Raw genomic sequence first — 22,707 nt, 5'->3', positions numbered from 1 at the left:
TGACAGAGCAGCAGAGCACAAAATTGGAACTTTTAGAAGTCGGCTCTGCTGAGGGATGTCGCTCCAGTGGCTAAGCGGGGGGTGGAACCCTCACTGGGACAGTGTGCTCTCAGGACCCTCGGGGTCACAGGAAGACGAGGGGTGCCTGAGTGTGGCAGAACACCCAGGTATTGGAGCGAGGAAGCTGGCTGCAGAGACGGAGCTGAGGTGCGGGGTCTCAGCTCGGAGTTGCCATAAACTGTGATCCACGGCACAGTTGGGCCGCTGCTCCTCCAGCAGGGACCCAACAAGCAGCAGATCCAGGGAGACTCCCCTTCCTCCCCTGGGAGGTGAGGCATGGGAGCGCACCACAGGGATCTGCTGGGTTTGGAGACTCCACACGGGGTTGGGTGCCAGAGATAGAAACACCTGGCCACAAGCTGGGTGAGCACGGAGTGCGGCCAGAGACTGGGGAGATGAGAGTGACTGACTTCTTTTCTTTGGGGGCTCACAGAGGAGTGGAGCCCTGAGTTCTTGGCTCCAGGGCAGAGATTGGGAAGCTGCCATTTTCACTCTCATCCTCCAAAGCTGTACGGAAAGCTTGCAGGGAACAAAAGCTCCCGAGAGCAAACACGAGCAGATTACTTAGCTGGGATCCAGCAAGGGCGGGGCAAATCTGCCTCCGGCAAAGACATTTGGGAACCTCGGCAACAGCCCCCCTACCCCAGAAAATCAGAAAAAACAGCCAGCCAAGACCAAGTTTACCGATCAATGAGAATGGCAGAACTCCAGTGCTAGGGGAATGCAGCACATAGAACTCATGGCTTTTTCCCCATGATGCTTTAGTCTTTCAAAGTTAATTTCTCTTTAACTTTCTTTTTCTTTTTTTTTAATTTTTCTTTTTCCCTTTTTCAACCATCTTGTCAATCCATCTTTTAAAAAAAATTTTTTTTTCATTTTTAGAGTCATATTCTATTGATTCATAGTAGTTAACCTTATTTTTGGTACATATATATAAGTTGTTTTCTCATTAAAATTTTGGGATACACTTTCTTCTAACAGACTAAAATATACCCTAAATCTCTAGTGTATAGCTTTGTTCTAGTTCCCTGCCTGATCACATTCTCTCCCTTTTTCTTTTTCTTTTTCTTTTTTTTTAAATTTGATTTCATATGGATTTTTTTTTAGATTTTATTTATTTATTCATGAGAGACAGAGAGAGAGAGAGAGAGAGAGAGAGGCAGAGGGAGAAGTAGGCTCCCAAGGAGCAGGGAGCCTGATGTGGGACTCAATCCCAAGACCCTGGGATCATGACCTGAGCCGAAGGCAGACGCTTAATCATCTGAGCCACCCAGGTGCCCCTCTCTCCCTTTTTCTACAAAAAAGTCTCTTCATTCTTTTTTCAACCAACTTCTTATCTTATCAATGACTTTTATAAAATCTTTTATAATTTTCATCTTTACACTCATCTTCCATCCTTTCATTGTATTTACCCTTATTTTTGTACATATATGTTTTTTTCTTTAAAATTTTGGGAGGCACTTTCTTCTAAGAGACCAAAATACGCCCAAAATCTAGTGTGTGGCACTGATCTATGCACCTGCCTGATCATATTTGATCATATTCTGTTTTTTGTTTGTTTGTTTTTATCTTTTTCTTTTTTCTTTCTTTCCCATTTTTTCCCCCCAGTTTCAGGTATATTCTGATTTGTTTAGTGTATATTTTTCTGGGGTTGTAGTTACCCTGTTAGCATTTTGCTCTCTCATTCATCTATTCTCCTCTGGACAAAATGACAAGATGGAAAAAATCACCTCAAAAAAAGAACAAGAGGCAGTACCGACTGCCAGGGACCTAATCAATATGAACATTAGTAAAATGTCAGAACTAGACTTCAGAATGACGATTTTAAAGATACTAACTGGGGTTGAAAAAAGCATGGAAGATATTAGAGAAGCCGTTTCTGGAGAAATAAATGAACTAAAATCTAACCAAGTCGAAATCAAAAAGGCTATTGATGAGGTGCAATCAAAAATGGAGGCTCCAACTGCTAGGATAAATGAGGCAAAGAGAGAATTAGTGATATAGAAGACCAAATGATGGAAAATAAAGAAACTGAGAAAAAGAGAGATAAACAACTACTGGATCATGAGGGCAGAATTCTAGAGATAAGCGATACCATAAGATGAAACAATCTCTTTATCAACATAAATTGGGATCCCAGAAGAAGAGGAGAGAGGGGGGCAGAAGGTATATTGGAGCAAATTACAGGAGAGAACTATCTTTAATTTGGGAAAGGAAACAGGCATCAAAATCCAGGAGGCAGAGAGAACCCCCCTCAAAATCAATAAAAATAGGTCAACACCCTGATATCTAATAGGAAAACTTACATGTCTCAGAGACAAAGTGAAAATCCTGAAAGCAGCTCGGGACAAAAGATCTGTAATCTACAATGGTAGAAACATTAGATTGACAAAAGACCTATCCACAGAGACCTGGCAGGCCAGAAAGGACTGGCATGATATATTCAGAGCCCTAAATGAGAAAAATATACAGCCAAGAATACTGTATCCAGCTAGGGTATCATTGAAAATAGAAGGACAGATAAAAAGCTTCCAGGACAAACAAAAACTAAAGGATTTACAGACACCAAACCAGCCCTACAAGAAATATTGAAAGGGGTCCTCTAAGCAAAGGAGAGCCTAGAAGTAACATAGAGAAGAAAGGAACACAGACAATATACAGTGACAGTCACCTTACAGGCAATACAATGGCACTAAATTCATATCTTTCAATAGTTACCCTGAATGTAAATGGGCTACATGCCCCAATCAAAACACAGTGTATCAGAGTGTATTAATAAAGAAGATCCACTGATATGCTCTCTGCAAGAGACTCATTTTAGACCCAAAGACACCTCTAGGGTTTTTTTTAAAGATTTTATTTATGTATTTGAGAGAGAGAGAATGAGAGAGAGAGAGGATGAGAGGGAAGAGGGTCAGAGGGAGAAGCAGACTCCCCGCTGAGCAGGGAGCCTGATGTGGGACTCAATCCCGGGACTCCAGGATCATGACCTGAGCCGAAGGCAGTCGCTCAACCAACTGAGCCACCCAGGCGCCCAAAACACCTCTAGGTTTAAAGTGAGGGGGTGGAAAACCATTTACCATGCTAATGGACACCAAAAGAAAGCTGGGGTGGCAATCCTTATATCAGACAAATTAGATTTTAAACCAAAGACTATAATAAGAGATGAGGAAGGACACTATATCCTACTTAAAGAGTCTATCCAAAAAGAAGATCAAACAATTGTAAAATATTTGCCCCTAACATGGGAGCAGCCAATTATATAACCCAATTAATAACAAAATCAAAGAAACACATTGACAAAAATACAATAATAGTGGGGGACTTTTACATCCCCCTCACTGAAATGGACAGATCATCTAAGCAAAAGATCAACAAGGAAATAAAGACTTTAAATGACACACTGGACCAAATGGACTTCACGGATATATTCAGAACATTCCATCCCAAAGCAATGGAGTACACATTCTTCTCTAGTGCCCACGTAACATTCTCCAGAATAGATCACATCCTAGGTCACAAATCAAGTTTCAACCAGTACCAAAAGATTGGCATTATTCCCTGCATATTTTCAGACCACAGTGCTTTGAAACTAGAACTCAATCACAAGAGGAAAGTCAGAAAGAACTCAAATACATGGAGGCTAAAGAGCATCCTACTACAGAATGTATCGGTCAACCGGGAAATTAAAGAATTAAAAAAATTCATGGAAACCAATGAAAATGAAAACACAACTGTTTAAAATCTTTGGGATGCAGCAAAGGCAGTCCTAAGAGGAAAGTATATAGCAATAAAAGACTTTCTCAAGAAACAAGAAAGGTCTCAAATACACAACCTAACCGAACACCTAAAGGAACTGGAAAAAGAACAGCAAATAAAGTCTAAACCCAGCAGGAGAGGAGAAATAATAAAGATCAGAGCAGAAATCGAAACCATAAGAACAGTAGAACAGGTCAACGAACCTAGGAGATGGTTCTTTGAAAGAATTAACAAGATTGATAAACCCCTGGCCAGACTTATCAAAAAGAAAAGAGAAATGACCCAAATCAATAAAATCATGAATGAAAGAGGAGAGATCACAACCAACACCAGAGAAATACAAGCAATTATAAGAACATATTATGAGCAACTCTATGCCAGCAAATTCGATAATATGGAAGAAATGGATGTATTCCTAGAGATGTATCAACTACCAAAACCGAACCAGGAAGGAATAGAAAACCTGAACAGACCAATAACCCCTAAGGAAATAGAAGCAATCATCGAAAATCTCCCAACAAACAAAAGCCCAGGGTCAGGTGACTTCCCAGGGAAATTCTACCAAACATTTACAGAAGAATTAATACCTATTCTTCCTAAACTGTTCCCAAAAATAGAAATGAAAGGAAAACTTCCAAATTCATTTTATGAGGCCAGCATTACCTTGATCCCAAAACCAGACAAAGACCCCATCAAAAAGGAGAATTACAGACCAATATCTTGATGAACATGGATGCAAAAATTCTCGCCAAAATACTAGCCAACAGGATCCAACAGTATATTAAAAGAATTATTCCCCAAGACCAAGTGGGATTTATCCCTGTGCTGCAAGGTTGGTTCAACATCCACAAATCAATGGGATGCAATACATTAACAAAAGAAAAAATCTTCTCAATTGATGCAGAAAAAGCATTTGACAAAGTACAGCAACCTTTCTTGATCAAAACTCTTCAGAGTATAGGGATAGAGGGTACATACCTCAGTATCATAAAAGCCATCTATGAAAAACCCACAGCGAATATCATTCTCAATGGGGAAAAGGTACCTAGGAATAAATCTAACCAAAGAGGCAAAGAATCTGTACTCAGTATATTATAAATTACTCTTGAAGGAAATTGAGGAAGACAAAAACAAATGTAGAAACGTTCCATGCTCATGGATTGGAAGAACAAATATTGTGAAGATGTCAATGCTACCTGGAGCAATCTACACATTCAATGCAATCCCTATCAAAATACCATCCACTTTTTTCAAAGAAATAGAACAAATAATTCTAAAATTTTTATGGAACCAGAAAAGACCCCAAATAGCCAGAGGAATGTTGGAAAAAAGAAAAGCAAACCTGGTGGCATCACAATTCCAGACTTCTAGCTCTATTACAAAGCTGTCATCATCAAGACAGTACGGTACTGGCACAAAAACAGACACATAGATCAATGGAACCGAAGACAGAACCCAGAAACGGACCCTCAACTCTATGGTCAACTAATCTTCGACAAAGCAGAAAAAAATGTTCATTGGAAAAAAGACAGTCTGTTCAACAAATGGTGTTGGGAAAATTGGACAGCCACATGAAGAAGAATGAAACTGGACCATTTACTTATATCACACACAAAAATAGAGTCAAAATGGTTGAAAGACTTCAATGTGAGACAGGAATCCATCAAAATCCTAAAGGAGAACACAGGCAGCAACCTCTTCGACCTCTGCCACAGCAAACTCTTCGACCTCAGCCACAGCAACTTCTCCTGGAAACATCGCCAAAAGCAAGGGAAGCAAAGGCAAAAATGAACTATTGGGACTTCATCAAGACAAAAAGATTTTGCATAGCAAAAGAAACAGTCAACAAAACCAAAAGACAACCAACAGAATGGGAGAAGATATTTGCAAATGACATATCAGATAAAGGGCTAGTATCCAAAATCTATAAAGAACTTATCAAACTCAACACCCAAAAAACAAATGATCCAATCAAGAAATGGGCAGAAGACATGAACAGACATTTTCCAAAGAAGACATCCAAATGGCCAACAGACACATGAAAAAATGCCCAACATCGCTCAGCATCAGGGAAATCCAAATCAAAACCTCAATGAGATACCACCTCACACCCGTCAGAATGGCTAAAATTAACAAGCCAGGAAACGACAGATGTTGGGGGGGGATGAAGAGAAAGGGGAACCCTCCTACACTGTTGGTGGGAATGGAAGCTGGTGCAGCCACTCTGGAAAACAGTATGGAGGTTCCTCAAAAATTTGAAAACAGAACTACCATATGACACAGCAATTGCAGTACTGGGTATTTACTGCAAAGATACAAATGTAGGGATACGAAGGGGTATGTGCACCCCAATGTTTAGAGCAGCAATGTCCACAATAGTCAAACTATGGAAAGAGCCAAGATGTCCATCGACAGATGAATGGATAAAGATGTGGTATATATATATATAATGGAATATTATGCAGCCATCAAAAGGAATGAAATCTTGCCGTTTGCAATGACGTGCATGGAACCGGACGGTATTATGCTGAGCAAAATAAGTCAATCAGAGAAAGACATATATCATATGACCTCACTGATATGAGGAATTCTTAATCTCAGGAAGCAAACTGAGGGTTACTGGAGTGGTGGGGGATGGGAGAAAAAGGGTGGCTGGGTATAGACATTGGGGAGGGTAGGTGCTATGGTGAGTGCTCTGAATTGTGTAAGACTGTTGAGTCATAGACCTTTACCTCTGAAACAAATCATACATTATATGTTAAAAAAAAGAAGATAGTAGGAAGGGAAAAATGAAGGGGAGGAAATTGGAGGGGGTGAGGAATCATGAGAGACCATGGACACTGAGAACAAAACTGAGGGTTCTAGAGGGGAGGGCGGTGGTGGGATGGGTTAGCCTTGTGATGGGTATTAAAGAGGGCATGTAGTGAATGGAGCACTGTGTGTTAATCACAAACAATGAATCATGGAACCCTACATCAAAAATTAATGAGGTGGTTGGAGCAAGATGGCGGAGGAGTAGGAGACGTAGATTTCGTCTGGTCTCAGGAATTCAGCTGAATAGGGATCAAACCATTCTGAACACCTACAAATTCAACAGGAGATCGAAGAGGAGAGGAGCAACAACTCTCTGAACAGAGAAGCGACCACTTACTGGAAGGTAGGACATGCGGAGAAGTGAATCCGCAGCAATATTCAGGAGGATAGACGATGGGGGAGGGGGCCTCCGTCGGCCGCTTCTGGCAAGTGATAGAGCCGCGGAGCACAAAATCGGACCTTTCAGAAGTTGGCTCAGCTGAGGGACGTCGCTGCAGTGGCTAAGCGGGGGGTGGAATCCTCCCGGGACAGTGTGGTCGCAGGACCCTTGGGGTCACAAAAAGACCAGGGGTGCCTGAGTGCGGCAGAGCTCCCAGGTATCGGAGCGGGGAAGCCGGCTGCAGAGATGGAGCCGAGGCGCGGGCTCTCAGCTTGGGGTTGCCATAAACTGTGATCCATGGCCCAGTTGGGCTACTGCTCCTCCAGCAGGGACCCAACAAGCGGCAGAGCCAGGGAGACTCCCCTTTCTCCCCTGGGAGGAGCGGCGCGGGAACTCACCGCAGGGATCTGCTGGGTTTGGAGACTTCACACGGGGTCGGGTGCCAGAGATACAAATGCTCGGTCACAGGCCGGGTGAGCACGGAGTGCGGCCAGAGACCAGGGAGACGGGAGTGACTGCTTTTCTCTAGGGGCGCACTAAGGAGCGGGGCCCCGAGTTCTCAGCTCCTCTGGGTGGAGATTGGGAGGCCACCATTATTGCCCTCGTCCTCCAAAGCTGTACCAAGAGCTTGCAGGGAACAAAAGCTCCTGAGAGCAAACCCGAGCAGCTTGCTTAGCCCAGACCGACAAGGGCGGGGCAATTCAGCCTCCAGCAAAGATATTTGGAAACCACGGCAACAGACCCCTCCCCCAGAAGATCAGCACGAACAGCTAGCAAGCCAAGACCAAGTTTACCGATCAAGGAAAACAGGAGAACTCCAGCGCGAGGGGAATACTGCACATAGAATTCATGGCTTTTTTTTACCATGATTCATTAGTTCATCAAAGTTAATTTTTTAACGTTTTTTTTTTTTAATTTTTCTTTTTCCCTTTTTCAATCAACATCTTATCAATCCCTTTTTTTAAAAAAACATTTTTTATTTTTCATTTTTAGAGTCATATTTTATCCCTTCATAGTAGTTATCCTTATTTTTGGCATATATATACAAGTTGTTCTCTCTTTAAAATTTTGAGATACAGTTTCTTCTAACAGATCAAAATATACCCTAAATCACTAGTGTATGGCTTTGTTCTAGTCTACTGCCTGATCACATTCTCTCCCTTTTTTCTTTTTTTTTTCTTAAATCTTCTTCTTTCTTTTTTCAAACAACTTATCTTATCAATTCCTTTTATAAAATCTTTTATAATTTTCACCTTTACGGTCATCTTCCAACCCTTCATTGTATCAACCCTTATTTTGTACATATATGTCTTTCTTCCTTTAAAATTTTAGGAGGCACTTTTTTCTAACAGACCAAAATATGCCCAAAATCTAGTGTGTGACACTGATCTATGCACAGGCCTGATCATATTTGATCATATTCTGCTTTTTGTGTATTGTTCTGTTTTTGTTTTTATCCTTTTTTTTTCTCTTTTTTCTTTCTTTCCCTTTCTTTTCCCCTGGTTTCAGGTCTTTTCTGATTTGTATACAATATATTTGTGGGGACGTTGTTAACCTGTTAGCATTATGTTCTCTCATTCATCTATTCTCCAATGGACAAAATGACAAGATGAAAAAAATCACCTCAGCAAAACGAACAAGAGGTAGTACCGTCAGCCAGGGACCTACTCAATACGGACATTAGTACGATGTCGGACCTAGAGTTCAGAATCGTGACTTTAAAGATACTAGCTGGGCTTGAAAAAAGTGTGGAAGTTATTAGAGAAACCTTTCTGGAGAAATAAAAGAACTAAAATCTAACCAAGTCGAAATCAAAAAGGCTATTGATGAGGTGCAATCAAAAATGGGGGCACTAACTGCTAGGATAATTGAGGCAGAAGAGAGAATCAGTGATATAGAAGACCAAATGATGGAACATAAAGAGGCTGAGAAAAAGAGAGAGAAACAACTACAGGATCACGAGAGCAGAATTCGAGAGATAAGCGATACCATAAGACAAAACAACATTAGAATAATTGGGATCCCAGAAGAAGAAGAAAGAGAGAGAGGGGCAGAAGGTATATTGGACCAAATTATAGCAGAGAACTTCCCTAATGTGAGGTAGGAAACAGGCATAAAAATCCAGGAGGCACAGAGAACCCCTCTCAAAATCAATAATAATAGGTCAACACCCCAACATCTAATAGTAAAACTTACGAGTCTCAGAGAAAAAGAGAAAACCCTGAAAGCACCTCGGGAGAAGAGATATATAACCTACAATGGTAGAAACATTAGATTGGCAACAGACTTATCCACAGAGAACTGGCAGGCCAGAAAGGACTGGCAGGATATCTTCAGAGCACTAAACAAGAAAAATATGCAGCCAAGAATACTATATCCAGCTAGGCTGTCATTGAAAATAGAAGGAGAGATCAAAAGCTTCCAGGACAAACAAAAACTAACGGAATTTGCAAACACGAAACCAGCCCTACAAGAAATATTGAAAGGGGTCCTCTAAGCAAAGAGAGAGCCTAAAAGCAGCATAGATCAGAAAGGAACACAGACAATATACAGTAACAGTCACCTTACAGGCAATACAATGGCACTAAATTCATACCTTTCAATAGTTACCTTGAATGTAAATGGGCTAAATGCCCAATCAAAAGACACAGGCTATCAGATTGGATTAAAAAACAAGACTCATCAATATGCTGTCTGCAAGAGACTCATTTTAGACCCAAAGACACTCCCAGATTGAAAGTGAGGGGGTGGAAAACCATTTACCATGCTAATGGACACCCAAAGAAAGCTGGGGTGGCAATCCTTATATCAGACAAATTAGATTTTAAAACAAAGACTGTAATAAGAGATGAGTAAGGACACTATATCCTACTTAAAGGGTCTATCCCAGAAGAAGATCTAACAAGTGTAAATATCTATGCCCCTAACATGGGAGCAGCCAATTATATAAAGCAATTAAGAACAAAAGCAAAGAAACACATTGATAGCAATACAACAATAATGGGGGACTTTAACACCCCTCTGACTGAAATGGACAGATCATCTAAGCAAAAGATCAACAAGGAAATAAAGACTTTAAATGACACACTGGACCAAATGGACTTCACAAACATATTCAAAACATTCCAACCCAAAGCAACGGAATACACATTTTTCTCTACCGCCCATGGAACATTCTCCAGAATTGATCACATCCTAGCTCACAAATCAGGTCTCAACCGGTACCAAAAGATTGGGATTATTCCTTGCATATTTTCAGACCACAATGCTTTGAAACTAGAACTCAATCACAAGAGGAAAGTCAGAAAGAACTCAAATACATGGAGGCTAAAGAGCATCCTACTAAAGAATGAATGTGTCAACCAGGAAATTAAAGAAGAATTAAACAAATTCATGGAAACCAATGAAAATGAAAACACAACTGTTCAAAATCTTTGGTTTACAGCAAAGGCAGTGCTGAGAGTAAAGTATATAGCAATACAAGCCTTTCTCAAGAAACAAGAAAGGTCTCGGGCGCCTGGGTGGCTCAGTCGTTAAGCGTCTGCCTTCAGCTCAGGTCATGATCCCAGGGTCCCGGGATCGAGTCCCACATCGGGCTCCCTGCTCAGTGGGAAGCCTGCTTCTCCCTTTCCCACTCCCCCTGCTTGTGTTCCCTCTCTCACTGTGTCTCTATCTGTCAAATAAATAAATAAAATCTTTAAAAAAAAAAAAAGAAACAAGAAAGGTCTCAAATACACAACCTAACCCTACACCTAAAGGAGTTGGAGAAAGAACAGCAAATAAAGCCTAAACCCAGCAGGAGAAGAGAAATAATAAAGATCAGAGCAGAAATCAATGAACTAGAAACCAAAAGAACAGTAAAACAGATCAACGAAACTAGGAGATGGTTCTTTGAAAGAATTAACAAATTGATAAACCCCTGGCCAGAATTATCAAACAGAAAAGAGAAATGACCCAAATCAACAAAATCATGAATGAAAGAGGAGAGATCACAACCAACACCAAAAATACAAGCAATTATAAGAACATATTATGAGCAACTCTATGCCAGCAAATTAGATAACCTTGAAGAAATGGGTGCATTCCTAGAGATGTATCAACTACCAAAATTGAACCAGGAAGAAATAGAAAACCTGAACAGACCTATAAGCCACTAAGGAAATTGAAGCAGTTATCAAAAATGTCCCAAGAAACAAAAGCCCAGGGCCAGATGGCTTCCCAGGGGAATTCTACCAAACCTTTAAAGAAGAATTAATACCTATTCTCCTGAAACTGTTCCAAAAAGTAGAAATGGAAGGAAAACTTCCAAACTCATTTTATGAGGCCAGCATTACCTTGATCCCAAAACCAGACAAAGACCCCATCAAAAAGGAGAATTACAGACCAATATCCTTGATGAACATGGATGCAAAAATTCTCACCAAAATACTAGCCAATAGGTTCCAACAGTACATTAAAAGGATTATTCACCACGACCAAGTGGGATTTATCCCTGGGCTGCAAGGTTGGTTCAACATCCACAAATCAGTCAACGTGATACAATACATTAACAAAAGAAAGAACAAGAATCATGTGATCCTCTCAATAGATGCAGAAAAAGCATTTGACAAAGTACAGCATCCTTTCCTGATCAAAACTCTTCAGAGTATAGGGATAGACGGTACATACCTCAATATCATAAAAGCCATCTATGAAAAACTTACAGCGAATATCATTCTCAATGGGGAAAAGCTGAGAGCTTTTCCCTAAGGTCAGGAACGCGGCAGGGATGTCCACTCTCACCACTGCTATTCAACATAGTATTAGAAGTCCTAGCCACAGCAATCAGACAACAAAAAGAAATCAAAGGCATCCAAATTGGCAAAGAGGAAGTCAAACTCTCACTCTTTGCAGATGATATGATACTGTATGTGGAAAACCCAAAAGACTCCACCCCAAAACTGTGAGAACTCATACAGGAATTCAGTAAAGTAGCAGGATATAAAATCAGTGCACAGAAATCAGTGGCATTGCTATACACCAACAAGACAGAAGAGAAACAAATCAAGGAGTCTATCCCATTTACAATTGCACCCTAAACCATAAGATGCCTAGGAATAAATTTAACCAAAGAGGCAAAGGATCTGTACTCAGAAAACTATAAAATACTCATGAAAGTAATTGAAGAAGACACAAAGAATTGGGAAACGTTCCATACTCATGGACTGGGAGAACCAACATTGTGAAGATGTCAATGCTACCTAGAGCAATCTACACATTCAATGCAATCCCCATCAAAATACTATCCACTTTTTTCAAAGAAATGGAACAAATAATCCTAAAATTTGTATGGAACCAGAAGAGACCCCGAAGAGCCAGAGGAATCTTGAAAAAGAAAAACAAAGCTGGCGACATCACAATTCCGGACTTCCAGCTCTATTACAAAGCTGTCCTCATCAAGACAGTATGGTACTGGCACAAAATCAGACACATAGATGAATGGAAAATAATCGAGAGCCCAGAAATGGACCCTCAACTCTATGGTCAACTCATCTTTGACAAAGCAGGAAAGAATGTCCAATGGCAAAAAGACAGTCTCTTCAACAAATGGTGTTGGGAAAATTGGACAGCCACATGCAGAAGAATGAAACTGGACCATTTCCTTACACCACACACAAAAACAGACTCCAAACGGTTGAAAGACCTAAACGTGAGACAGGAGTCCATCGAAATCCTAAAGGAGAACACAGGGAGCAACCTCTTCTACCTCAGCCGCAACAACTTCTTCCTAGAAACATCGCCAAAGACAAGGGAAGCAAGGGCAAAAATGAACTATTGGGATTGCATCAAGATAAAAATCTTTTGCACAGCAAAGGAAACAGTCCACAAAACCAAAAGACAACCGACAGATTGGGAGAAGATATTTGCAAATGACATATCAGATAAAGGGCTAGTATCGAAAATCTATAAAGAACTTATCAAACTCAACACCCAAAGAACAAATAATCCAATCAAGAAATGGGCAGAAGACATGAACAGACATTTTTCCAAAGAAGACATCCAAATGGACAACAGACAGATGAAAAAGTGCTCAACATCCCTCTGCATCAGCGAAATCCAATTCAAAACCTCAATGAGATACCACCTCACACCAGTCAGAATGGCTAAAATTAACAAGTCAGGAAACGTCAGATGTTGGCGGGGATGTGGAGAAAGGGGAACCCTCCTACACTCTTGGTGGGATGCAAGCTGGTGCAGCCATTCTGGAAAACAGTATGGAGGTTCCTCAAACAGTTGAAATTAGAGCTACCACCCGATCAAGCAATTGTACTACTGGGTATTTACCACAAAGATACAAATGTAGGGATCTGATGGGGTACGTGCACCCCAATGTTTATAGCAGCAATGTCCACAGCAGCCAAACTGTGGAAAGAGCCAAGATGTCCATCGACAAATGAATGGATAAAGAAGAGGTGGTATATATACAGAATGGAATATTATGCAGCCATCAAAAAGAATGAGATCTTGCCATTTGCAACGATGTGGATGGAACTGGAGGGTGTTATGCTGAGTGAAATAAGTGATCAGAGAACGATATGTATCATATGACCTCACTGATATGAGGAATTCTTAATCTCAGGAAACAAACTGAGTGTTGCTGGAGTGGTCGGGGTGGGAGGGATGGGGTGGCTGGGTGATAGACATTGGTTAGGATATGTGCTATGGTGAGCGCTGTGAATTGTGCAAGACTGTTGAATCACAGATCTGTACTTCTTTTTTTTTATATATATATTTTACTTTTATTTTTATTTAAATTTAATTAGCGAAGGTATAGTACATCATTGGTTTTTGATATACTGTTCAATGATTCATCAGTTCAATATAATACCAGTGCTCATCACATCATGTGCCCTCCTTAAAAATTTTAAATAAAAAAACAAAAAAAACCTAAATGTTCATGTTAATTTTTAGAATGGTCACTGAAAGAATATTTAACATAAATTTAATAGCGAGCAGAAGGAGAAATAGGAAATAAAACAATTCAAATAAGAAAAGAATAAACCCAAGCATATCAGTATTTCTTTGGATACTGCAATTATAAGGCCAGCTTGCTAGCCTGGAAAAAAACTAACACAACTATACACTGTTTAAAAAAAAATTTTTTTTTAAATATGAAGGCCCAGAAAGTCTAAATGCAAAAAGATGAAAAAACATTTACCAAGGAAAGAGTATTCAAAGTACCTATGCTATTTCTAGAAAGAGCATATTTTAAGGCTAGAAGCATCATTAGGGATAAAAGGGAGAAACAACATTGTGATAAAGGGGTCAATCCATCAGAAAAATACAATTATAAATACATATGCACCAAAGAATATATAAACTGTAGGTATAAAGCAAACTATATGAAGCAAAATTTCAAACTATATAAAAATTTCACAGAAAAGAAAACAAATAGGCAACATATCAGTAACAACAGAGATGAGTAGCTCTAAACAAAACTGAGTCTATGACAGATCTGTACTTCTTAAACAAATAATGCAACATATGTTAAGAAAAAAGAGAAAGAAGAAGATAGCAGGAGGGGAAGAATGAAGGGGATTAAGTCAGAGGGGGAGACGAACCATGATAGATGATGGACTCTGAACAACAAACTGAGGGTACTAGAGGGGAGGGGGTGGGGGGATGGGTTAGCCTGGTGCTGGGTATTAAAGAGGGCACATTCTGCATGGAGCACTGGGTGTTATGCACAAACAATGAATCATGGAACACTACATCAAAAACTAATGATGTAATCTATGGTGATTAACATAACAATAAAAAATTTTAAAAAATTAATGATGTAATGTATGGTGATTATCATAACATAAAAAAAATGCCTATTAAAAAAAAACCACAATGAGATACCACCTTACCCTAGTTAGAATGGCTAAAATTAACAAAATAGGGAACAACAAATTTTGGTGAGGTTGTGGAGAAAGGGGATCCCTCCTACATATTGGGTGAGTATGCAAGATGGTACAGTCACTCTGGGAAACAGTGTGGAGTTTCCTCAAAAAATTAAAAACAGAGCTACCCTATGGCCCAGCAATTGCACTGCTGGGTATTTGCCCCAAAGATACAGATGTAGTGAAAAGAAGGGGCATATGTACTCCAAAGTTCATAGCAGTGATGTCCACAATAACCAAACTGTGGAAGGAGTGGAGATATCCTTCAACAGATGAATGGATAAAGAAGATGTGGTTCCTATATACAATGGAATATCACTCAATCATCAGAACAGATTAGTACCCACCATTTGCATCGACATGGTTGGAACTGGAGGGGATTATGCTAAGTGAAAATAGTCAAGCAGAGAAAGACAATTATCATAGGCTTTCACTCATATGTGGAACATAAGGAATAGCACTAAGGACCACAGGGGAAGGCTGGGAATACTGAATGGGAAGAAATCAGAGAGGGAGGCAAACCATGAGAAACTCTGGACTCTGGGAAACAAACTGAAGCTTACATAAGGGAGGGGAGTGGGAATGGGGTAACCGGATGATGGGTATTAAGGAGGGCAGGTGTGCTGATGAACACTGGGTGTTATATGCAACTAATGAATTGTTGAACAGTACCTCAAAAACTAATGATGTTGGCCTATTGAACATAATAATAAGAAAAATGCAGCACAAGTTTTTTAAGCCTGTTTTAACATTCCTTCATTTTTTAATATACTGTTATCCTCCAGGCATGGAAGGGGCCCAGGCCTCTTGGGCCTTTCGGAGGAAATGGTCTGCATCTTATAGGCAAGGAGGTAGGCTTTCCTCAGGCTCTCATGTCTGGTGAGTGGCCGGTCCCTTTGCCAGCTGCTCTTCAAAGTGAAGTCAGCAGAACTTGTGGGACTATTTTTAGTAACCAGCTCAGTAACCTTAGGCCCTCCTTCTGAGGTCTGGGGCCTTGAGGTGTCTTCCCAGCAGCCTGGGTGTTGTTTCTAAGGGTCCTGGGTGTTGTTTCTAAGGGTCCTGTAAGCCCTGAGGTGTCAGCTTCTGAATGTGCTATCCTCCTTTGTGGGGCTGTTCCTTCCTCCATCCCGAGGCTGGCAAGATCCTGGATGTGGGCCTAGTTGCTACCAACATTTCCACCTGGAGATTGAATCAGCAGCTTCACTGAGGTCAACCCTGAGTCCATGCCCCTACCCGGGTGCTGTAAGTCTCCCTGCATGAATCTAACAAAGACAAGAAGTCCGTCCCTGGATGTTAAGTAATTTGGGGGGTGGAGAAGACTCCTAGGTCTGCTGTGGGGATGTTTTCTAACAGAGGCATGATCATCCCTTACATCGTAAAGCCAGCACCGCCAGACACACCCTGGTGGGCAAGCCTCAGTTTCCTCACTGGAAAGTGGGAACGGTAATGCATGTTCTGCCTGCCCTCCAGGTCTGTCACGATGATTCTGTGATATCACAGATGTAAGCATGTGTTGGAAAGTCCCAGTGAAGTGCAAGGTACTCTTTCCATTACAACATGAACAGTTTTGTTCACGGTTACGCTCTTGCAGATTGCAGGAGGGGTCCACGTAGTGGCACTGTCTTCCTTCCTAGCAGCTCTCGGTGCAAGGGCAGTGGTCTGGGCCCAGCGCATAGGGAACTGCTGCATTCTTGTCCCACCTCGAGGCCCATGTTGTTCTTCCTGCTGTGGCTGAGTCTCTATCAGTTCCCTGCAGAGCTCTGGGATGGGGCCACTGATTTGGCAGGACAAACAATAGCAATGGCCCACTTCTCCCCATGTGAGTGAAGCACAGGAATGGCCTTTGGGTGTGGGTGGACCTGCTGGGGTAGTGGGCACCACACCAGCCCTGGATTATTCAGCATGCGAAGTGGGAAACAGAGAGCGGCAGGCCCTGAGTGATTGATCTTGAAATATCTTCATCATCATCACAGACCAAATGTCATTCCTTGGAATTTTACTGTTTCCTGTGTAAATATGACATCATAAATTTAATATCGAAGAGCAGCTAATTCATGGAGCAGTCATCTTTGAACCGGGACACTAGGTGAATCAGAGCATCTCCCTTATAAAGCACTCATTTGTTCATTCATTCATTCACTTGTTCACTTGGTTTGAGAGACGGAATCTGGTTGATGGAATGGAAGGGTCATCTTTAAATTCCTTTGGAACAGAGTTTGAATCCCAGCTCTCTCTCTCAGGGCTGTGACCTTGAGCAAGTGGAGTAACTCTCTGGGAGCCCAGTTTGCTCATCCATAAAGAAGGCAGGTGACATTCCCCTCCCTGGTTTACTCTGAGGGTTAGCACTGATGTGCGGACAGCAATCTGCACCCAGAGTAAGTGGACAAGAATCAGACTTCTGCTCTCCAGCACTGCACCTTTTCATTTATTCTGCAATCAGCAAGTGTCTTTCCAGTGCTGCAGATGTCCCTGCTTCTGCCCTCCCTCAGGTTCCCCCTCCAGTCCCGGGCACACCTGCCTGACTTCTTAATGTTGGCCAGCAGTAGTGCCCAGGAAGGCTTTCTTTGCCTGTGGGCGCCACTTGGCCCACCTTGTCTGACAGTTCATCAGGCCTGAAGGACCAGCACACTATTGTGCCCTGGAAGTAGCCCTCATGTAAAGATTGGGGGGAATTAGGATTTGCACATCCTTCAAGATATGTCTGAGGTTCCCAGAGGTCCAGGCAGGACTGAGCTCCAGATGCTGCAGTGGTAACTTGCTTGGTAATGAAATTTTCTTGGCTGCCCTCCATTCCCTGCCTCATCTCCCCCCTTCTCCCACCAATGTTTTCTGGGATCATCTCCCAGATAAACTCTTGCACTTGAATCCTCATCTCAAGGTCACTTCTGAGCGCTGAGAGGGGGCAATTTAAAGCAAGCGTCTAATAGTACTAGTGGATATGTTCAGAGATGAACAAAGCCTCCTCCCTTGGGGAATTCACAGTCTAAGAAGCAAAAATATCCAACCTGATATAGCACAATGACATAAGTTAAGAGGTGTTGGGGAGTTGGGAGAAAAGAGGTTGAGGGGTGTGTACTTGAATTTCCCAGGGGAGGACAAGCCTGAGCAGAGGCTAAGGGAGCCATCACAGAGGGCAGCCTCTATAGGGACAGGACTGGGCAGGAGGCCGACCCCGCTGCAAGGTGTGGTCTCTGAAGGGAAGACCACGTGGCAGCACAGGGGCAGGTGGGCTTGTTGTGGGAAGAGGGTGAGGGCCCTAAACTCCAAAGTCATTTTGTGGGGTCAGTCTGCATGGCGGGACCACACCCCTCCACTCTGGGCAGAGGGGCAGTCAGGGCTTGGCCAGCCCATCACATGGGCCTCTGAGACTGTGGGGGGCTAGGCAGACCTTGAAATGGGGCTGCTGCCACCAAGATGAAGGCCATTTGGGGAAGACAAGGACTGGCTGGGAACAATGGATGGATGCTGTAGTGGCAGAATGACAGCAGGAAGCTGGGACAGACATGAGGAAAGCTGTGGGTAGGGTAAAGCCCAACTTGTGCCCCAAACCTCCTCCAGTGATCCATCCACATGCCTGGAATCAGCCCCCTTCTTGGGATTTGTCCTGTCAGAACTTCAATAGTAACAATAAACATAGTAGCAGGAAACATGGGTTGAGCCCTCACTATCTGAGGGCTGAGGGCTTTACATGGATGACTTCCTGTCAACCTCAACCCTTTGAGGTAGGCACTAATATTAATATCACTTTGCAGATAAGAAAACTGAGGTTCATATCTTTCCTAAACTCAGGTTGGGCTTCCACAACACAGTACTACAGACCAAGTGGCGTGAAAAACAGAAATTTATTTCTCAGAGGTCTGGGGCTTGAAGTCCAAGCTGAAGATGCCAACAGGATTGGTTTCTGGTGAGACTTCTCTTCCTGGGTTGTAGATGGCCACAGTCTTGCTGGGTCTTCACATGGCTTCTTCTCTGTGGGCATGGAGAGATAGGAAGAGAGAGAGAGAAAGACAGAGATGAGAGATGAAAGACAGAGAGAGAGGAAAAGAGAGATGCGAGATGAAAGACAAACACACACACACACACAGAGATGAGAGATGAAAGACAGACACACACACACACACAGGGTGGGGGAGCTCTTGATTCTCTTCCCCCAGTTGTTGGGACACCAGTCCTATCTGCTCAGGGTCCCACCCATAAGCCCTCATTTAACCTTTATTGCATCCCTATAGGCCCTATCTCCAAGTACAGTCACACTGGGGATTAGGGCTTTAATATACATATTTGTTTTTTGGGGGGGAGACATAATTTAGTCCATAATATCCCCTAACACTATATAAAACTTTATCATTTACAAATGTCATTTTGTAAATGGTGAGGTCTATATATCTTAAATTTCCATCCCAAGACTACAGTTTGGCATAGTAGCTCTTTGCAAAAGCAAAGACAAGCTTAAAATTCAGACAGGCCTGTGGACTCCCAAGGCAGCATTCTGGGTGGGCACTTACAAATGCCGTAAGTGAGGGGAAGAGAATGGGGCATGAGCCAGGACCTAGTGCACACCACCTGCCACTTACCAAGACCCTTAAGAATGGGTCATGTGTCTTAGCATGGCTATTGTCCTTTGGAGCTTAGCTGGGGCTGCCCCCTTCACGAGAGTACTATATTCTCCCCATGGTTTCTTTACTAGAGGTCAGCTGTTAGTTGACATTTATCATTACACTTTTGTTGGTTTATTTTTCTTGCAGTGGAGTTAAGTAGGAAATAAAATGTTTCTTGTACCCATATTGAAACAAGATAAGCCCACTTAAAAAGTTAAAGAACCCACGGCAAGATTACAAGTGGGGGCCTACAAACCGTATGTTTAAGTACATATGCAAATAAAACATGGCTGGGGTGCCTGGGTGGCTCCGTCAGTCAGTTAAGCATCTGCTTTGGCCTCGGGTCATGATCTCAGGGTCCTGGGATTGAGCCCCACATTAGACTCTGCTCACTGGGGAGTCAGCTCCCTCTCCCTCTCCCTCTGCGCGCACTCTCTTTCTCTCTCTCTCTCAAACAAATAAATAAAATCTTAAAACAAAAACAACACACATGGCTGTAAAATAGAGTTCATTCCATTTTCTGGCCTTGACAAATGTACCTCCATAGCAACTTGGGAGGCCGGGTTCAAATGTAGAATTCTTGGACTCCTATGTAAAGATACAGGGCATGCCCCCCAACCTGTTCATTCTCTGGGACACTAATCCAGGTATACATCCTAGAAGTGGGCTTAGGGTCATTCAGAATTCCCAGGTCCTGGGGAGTTGGAGCATGGTCTAGAAAGTTTAGGGCAGGATTACTGGCTACCAGTGGATATAACCCCTCTTTCTGTCGGGAAGGCAGGAGGTGCCAGAGGATGGTTAGTCTCCTGAAGCCTAGGTGCATAAGGAGGTGTGCAGGCAGTACGCAAATGCGGAAGGCTGCACATTTGCTGAAAAACAGGGTGTGCATGTGGGTGTCTGTAAACTTATAGAATATTTTTGTGTTTAATATGCAGAGTTGTCTTTTGCTGAAATAATATCATGTAGTACTAAATCTTGTTAAATATCTAGCTTTCACTTGCCCTTGCATTTCCACCGCTGTTTTGGACTTTCTTCTGGTTGGACTCATGTTGAGCTTTGCCTGAAGCTCTCTCCCTCCAAAATCTCATCCCTCTTTAGATCTTGGTTAGAAGAGGCCGACCATCAAGACATTTTTGAGTCAATCAGGGAAAACAGAACCAGACTGGTTATTGCTAACTTTGTTAGGTGTGTTACTGGTATTATGGGAATGCTTGAAAAAACAAACATTTATAGATTAGATAAGATACTCAAGTATTTAAAGGTGAAATATGTCTGCTGGAATGCTTTAAAATTGCTCCAGGAAAAAAAAAAACAACAGATGTGTGTGTCGGGGGAGGGATATAGATGGGGGGAAAAAAAGGCAAGGTGCAGACCATGATGGAAGCTGGTCTATGGATGTGTGGGACAATTCCACTGTTCTACTTTTGCATGTGTGCACATTTCTACAATAAAGAAGTTAACCACAAGAACAAAACGCTCTTCCTGGAGACTTGACGGAGCACTGGCTGCCAGCGAAGCATCTGTGCGTTAGGAATGGCTCGTCTTCACACCCTCTTTAAAGATGGGATCCTCAAGCCCCCTCTCCTCCCTGGAGGTTTTAGAGCCTGAGATTCGGTTTCCTTTGTAAACCAGGCCTCAGATAGTTCACTACAACACAGGAGGAGGGGAACTTGGAGCGCTCAGGCAACGCTCGGTTTACACAGTCATAGCCTGGTTGAACGCGGCCTGGAGAGGGCTTCTGGCCCCAGGAATCCTCATCACGAACCCCACGCTCCCCGGTCCCGAGGGCGGGGTCTGCGCCGCCCTGCCTTCCTGCGCGCGCTGGGCAGGGCAACGCGCTGGTCAGTCTGGGGCCGCCCCTCCCCGCCTTCGCCCCGCCTCCAGGGCCGGCCCTCGACCCCGGCCCCGCCCCCGCGCGCAGTCTCCGGGTCCCGCCGCGGCCGGGAGGGGTGGCTAGAGGAGCTTGACTTCCCCGTTTCCTCCGTGAGCCCTACCCGCGGCCCGCCCACCTCCTGCCCGCTTGTTGTGTGCCGCCGCCCGGGAGGGTATCCGGTAAGCGCGGCCCTGTGCCCCACGCGGGCTGGGGCGGGGGTGCGCGAAGTCTGGGGTAAACCGGGGGTGGGGTCCCAGGGAGGGCGTTCCGAGGGAGGGTCTGGATGTGTGGGGGTGTCACACTGGAGAGGCCCGGCCCAGGGGAAGCGCCGGGGGGGGGGACCAGGGCGGGGGATGCGTAGAAGAGGGAGTAAACCCAGGGCTGTTCGAGGGTATCTCGGGGCTGGGTGGGGCACACCTGGGAAGCCCAGGGCTTGGGGAACGCGGAAGACGAGGTAAACCGAGAGCCGGGGTGTCCGATGGGAGGCCGGGGCCAGGAGGTACGCGAATGTAAGGTAAAACGGGGGAAGGGAAGGAAAAGTGGTTCCAGGGGGACCTAGGGCGGAGGTGGCGCCTGGGGAGGTAGCCAGGTTAGGAGCCAGGGCAGGGGCAGCTCTGGATGAGGGACCTGGGGTGGAGAGAGACAAACCAGGGCTGGTGCAGTGCCCTTGCGGGTGGGAGGTGGAGAATCCAGACCTTGAGGGGTGGGCAAGTCTTGTTCCTCAGGTATCTCTGAGGCTCCCTCCTCTCCCACACATCCAGTGTCTGGGTTTAACTGGCCTCCTCTACCACACCTACTGATCAGAAACTACCCAGGTGGGTACTCCAGGTGATTTTGATGCAGCTATAGTTTAAGAACCACTGGTCTAAAACATCAGAACTTTGAGGGTTTTGAAGTAGGGGTGGGGACTGTCCAGGTGTCTTGTGACATAAATGTGTTATTACATTTAATCTTCACAACTCTGAAGTCGGTGCTATTGTCCCCATTTAACAGATGAGGCACTGGAAGCACAGAAATTGAACTTTTCCAAGGACCCGCATCTAGGAAGGGGAAGAGCTGGGATTCAGACCCTTTGGGCTGGCTCCAGGGTGCTCCCACTGAACCCCGTCCTCTATGAAGCCCAGAGGCACTTTGACTCACAGCCAGGTAGTGGGCAGCTGAGTGGAGCCGATTGGTTCCAGCATTTCGGCTACCCAGTGAGTGGTTAGGAATGGCCATCCCTCCTGCCTTGGGGTGAGCACTAGTTTGTATGAGGTGCTAGCGACCAGGTCTCAGACCTGATGTGCACTGGGGCTCCCA

General features: G+C 43.6%; 1 protein-coding gene across 4 annotated transcripts in view; it reads left to right on the top strand.

Moving 5' to 3' along the window:
• Positions 1-21,517: 21,517 nt before the first annotated feature.
• Positions 21,518-22,707, top strand: part of LOC114207760 (solute carrier family 41 member 3) — a 93,935-nt gene continuing 92,745 nt past the window's right edge. For 3 of the 4 annotated variants that reach the window (XM_088026878.1, XM_088026879.1, XM_028101779.2), the window contains exon 1: positions 21,518-21,587. The gene's annotated coding sequence lies outside the window, so the exon portion shown is untranslated. Of the gene's footprint in view, positions 21,588-21,835; positions 21,908-22,707 lie in introns of those variants that run through there. The other variant, XM_088026877.1, reaches the window with a different exon arrangement.

This window comes from Eumetopias jubatus, unplaced genomic scaffold, assembly GCF_037043125.1.
Source record: "Eumetopias jubatus isolate StellerSeaLion01/CBP00866 unplaced genomic scaffold, mEumJub1_p1.0 scaffold_1, whole genome shotgun sequence".
In the NCBI taxonomy this organism is placed as follows: domain Eukaryota; kingdom Metazoa; phylum Chordata; class Mammalia; order Carnivora; family Otariidae; genus Eumetopias; species Eumetopias jubatus.
Note: the sequence above shows the minus strand (reverse complement) of the source record. Positions and strands in the feature narration are given on the sequence as shown.